The sequence below is a fragment of the Branchiostoma floridae genome, unplaced genomic scaffold (genome assembly GCF_000003815.2).
Source record: "Branchiostoma floridae strain S238N-H82 unplaced genomic scaffold, Bfl_VNyyK Sc7u5tJ_335, whole genome shotgun sequence".
In the NCBI taxonomy this organism is placed as follows: domain Eukaryota; kingdom Metazoa; phylum Chordata; class Leptocardii; order Amphioxiformes; family Branchiostomatidae; genus Branchiostoma; species Branchiostoma floridae.
The window spans coordinates 16,510-19,949 of NW_023365805.1; the positions used below are offsets into that span (position 1 = coordinate 16,510).

At 39.0% G+C, this 3,440-nt stretch overlaps 1 long non-coding RNA gene across 1 annotated transcript; it reads right to left on the reverse strand.

Annotated features, from left to right (window-relative positions):
• Positions 1-43: 43 nt before the first annotated feature.
• On the reverse strand, positions 44-3,185 carry LOC118408683. The gene is made up of 2 exons (XR_004830345.1): positions 3,052-3,185; positions 44-700 (listed from the first exon to the last, which is right to left on the reverse strand). It is a non-coding gene; the product is annotated as an uncharacterized LOC118408683 (long non-coding RNA).
• Positions 3,186-3,440: the final 255 nt, after the last annotated feature.

Consider the following 3,440-nt stretch of genomic DNA (forward strand, 5'->3'; position numbering starts at 1 on the left):
TCCCTTGCACTATTTCTCCCTGTCCCCAGACAACGTTTTTTCGTCACATTGTGCTGATTGTGTTCCCTTGTCCCTGGTGCTGAGTGTGTATCCCTGTCCCTAGTGCTAGTCATTTCCCTATCCATGGAGATAGCTGTGTTTCCCTGTCCCTTGTGCTGATTGTTTCCCTGTCCCTGGTGATGATTGTGTTTCCCTGTCCCTTGTGCTGATTTTGTTTCCCTGTCCCTGGTGCTGATTGTGTTTCCCTGTCCCTGACTGTGTTTCCATGTCCTTGGTGTTACACCAGTTTAGTTTCCCTGTCCTTGGTACTGAGTGTGTTACCCTGTCCATTGTGGTGTTTTACATATTCCTGGTGCTGACTGTACTTCCCAGTCCTTGGTGCTACCCCAGTTTCCCTGTCCCTGGTACTGAGTGTGTTACGTTGTGCCCTTATGCTGTTTCACATGTCCCTGGTGCTGACAGTGCCCCTGCCCCCTTTGCTATGTTTCACACAATGTGGGATATACCAAGGACAGAATAAAAGCTAAAAAAAAGGTACTGCCATCTTCCAATTAATTCACAATACCCATAAAGTTTGTGACATTATCCAGACTTTGAGATGAGAAGAGAGTCCTACATGTTGATACAACTATGCCTGCATGACTGGGCCATCTTGTTTAGCCTCCAACTTGACTCCACTGCTAGCAAATCCTGTGCCACCCTGAAAAAAAAACAGACATCTTGGTTTTCAGACATTCTGAGGTAGACATGAAGCAAGAGGCCTCTGTTTTGCCATTGTTCTTAATCCTGAAATAATTTTTCTGATTTTAACTCCAGTTTCATTGTAGAGCTGAAGTAAAAAGATAACACAACAGCCCAACATCTCTTGTGCTAAAGATACATGCAGTGGGGACAATACCCCAGCAGGAGGTTGATAGACTGGTGAGCCTATGGAACTCCTTCAATGTACATGTTCTGTCACGGCGTGCAGCTGCCAGATCTTCTGCCACTCGTGTAAAGAAAACATGTCAGTTGATGTGTAAAGTAATCATTTGATAACCACCAACTGTGAAGCTAATTTGGCATCAGATAGCAATTTACATGGTGCCAATATTCTATTAGAAACACCTGCATGGTGTCAGGCCGATAGGCAGAAAAGTGTATGTCTATTGTAAATCAGTCATTATGGAAAGAAGCAGTCTGAATAAAGTGTTGAAGACTGGACTTTAGTGACTGACTGCAGTTTATAAATTCACACATAATCTAAATGTAATTGTTAATTGTTATATGCAATCCTGAGATAAGATGCAAAAAGTTTTACATCTGTTCAAAATGTTCACGAAGAGTTTTCTTTCCTTCTGTTAATCTCACCCACTTTACACAAGTACATAATATATAAAATGTAAAGGCCCAACTTGGTGAAAAATGTACAATAATGTAGTCTGTACTAGTTTTAAAGGAACAAAAGTTTTCGCCGCTGTGCAAGAATTTCAGCAAAATACATATGTTACAGCATACAGGTTGTTGAAATGTGCACAGTGCATCAGAACACCATTACAGGGACAAGACTGATTCAACTAGAGTCGATTCCGAGTCACCGAGAGGGTTTTTAAACAATATTTGTCATAAGTTTGAACTATTCTAAGTAAAAGAATATCTCAGTCACTAAAGTTCTAAGTTGTTCAAACAATTGAAAATGAAAGTTTGAACATGTTTGAACCTATCTATATATGTTGGAAACATTGGGAAAGTAATAATACAAATATCTCTTTATTTAGAACAATTTAGAAACATGTGTTTTTGTTATTGTTGGAACATGTTCTCAAATGTTCCAACAATTCGCGTCATTTTTTCCCTCCATAAAATCTTTTATTACCCCCATAAACCAAGCTGCTAAGCTGGGTTTTTTGTTTGGGTCTTGTATTTTTAGATTCTCTTCAGTAGACACTGGTGAGTCTTTTGTGAGAAGCTGTGAGATAGACATAATTTCCTGTACTTGGCAGGGATGTGTGAATTGCCCACTCCCCAGCATACTGACCCAGTTTCATCATTTTGTTTCAATGTTCGAACATATGATCACATGTGATCACAAATGATGAATCTATGTTGGAACAGTTTAGAAACTATCAGAAATAATGACTTTGATGTTAGAAATGTTTGAATACTGTAGAAAATATTTAGAATATCACAATGATGTTATAAACAGTTCTAAATACAACAAATGTAGTTTCTATTCACAATTAGAATGTTATAAAGATTTCAAAAATGTTATAACAAAAGGCAAGAAACACCCTCTTGGTAATGTTGACTCTATGGAATGTAACAATTTGAACAAATTTATAGTTTGAGGTACATACAAACTATCTGAGAATCTTTAGATTTAGTTTTAGATGTTAATTTGGCAATAGGTTGACCATTTATGTTCCACTTAAATTTGGTAAGAACAGTATTAATACAATAGCTCACTGCTACCACTCGGATCTTTTGTTCTCAAATATCAACTGTCTAAGAAATAAATCATGTAAGCCAGACCTCCAAGCAAGTCTACAAAACCTTGGCCACCGCACGGGCATTCCAGTGCTAATTCAATGGTGAAAGTGGCCTCAGCCCTGGGTGCCCAGTGCTAAAGAAACTTTATTGTATATGATTGTGATAGACAAAATCACAGCCCTTCTGGTAATGATTTGGCTGGCCCTGAAAAGGGCAGAGGTGCTGAATGTTTGTCAGCAGTTTACAGAGCTGAACAACATCCAAGCACTTAGTTCCTAGTGCTTACACTGGCTTTTCCAGTGCTGAAAGTGCCTCAGTCCTGGAAGCCCAGTGCTGACTAACATTTCCAGTGCTGAAGCCATTTTAAGCACTGGAACCAAGTGCTGAAAAAGAGGGCCAAGCTTTCGTAGCTTTGTGGCTTCCAAGACAATCTGACATACATACATGTATGTTGTGTAAGTTTTCATCGATAGAGACTGCACCTGTCTACATATACATGTACTAAGATTTATGGTAGTCTTCATGCAGGGTAGCATGTATCACATTCAAAAGAAATAGATATTAAGGGTAGTAGCACCTTACCCTTTGTATTGGAATAATATCTCTGTCTTTAAGCTTGTCTCCAGACACCGGATCAGTCATGTCTTTCTTAATCAGTCTCTCCACAGAGTCCATGGTCACCACTGCACCTCTTTATAGGAGGAGAACAATGTAGTGATAAATGTACCAGCCTGATGATCCTATAACATGTTGCCAATCATTTATTTGACATTGCTGTTTCTGTTGTCTTTTGGGGGGTGGGGGGTGTAAGTCCCAATCAATTTTGGTGTGGGTTAGGTAAAGTTTAGTTTATCCATAATGTCATTTACCAACACAGATGACTTTCAAACTAAAACATAAGCAATGTTCTTAATATCATTTTAAAAATGCTTACATTTTGTCACCTGGACTGGCTGTCCATCCACTCATCC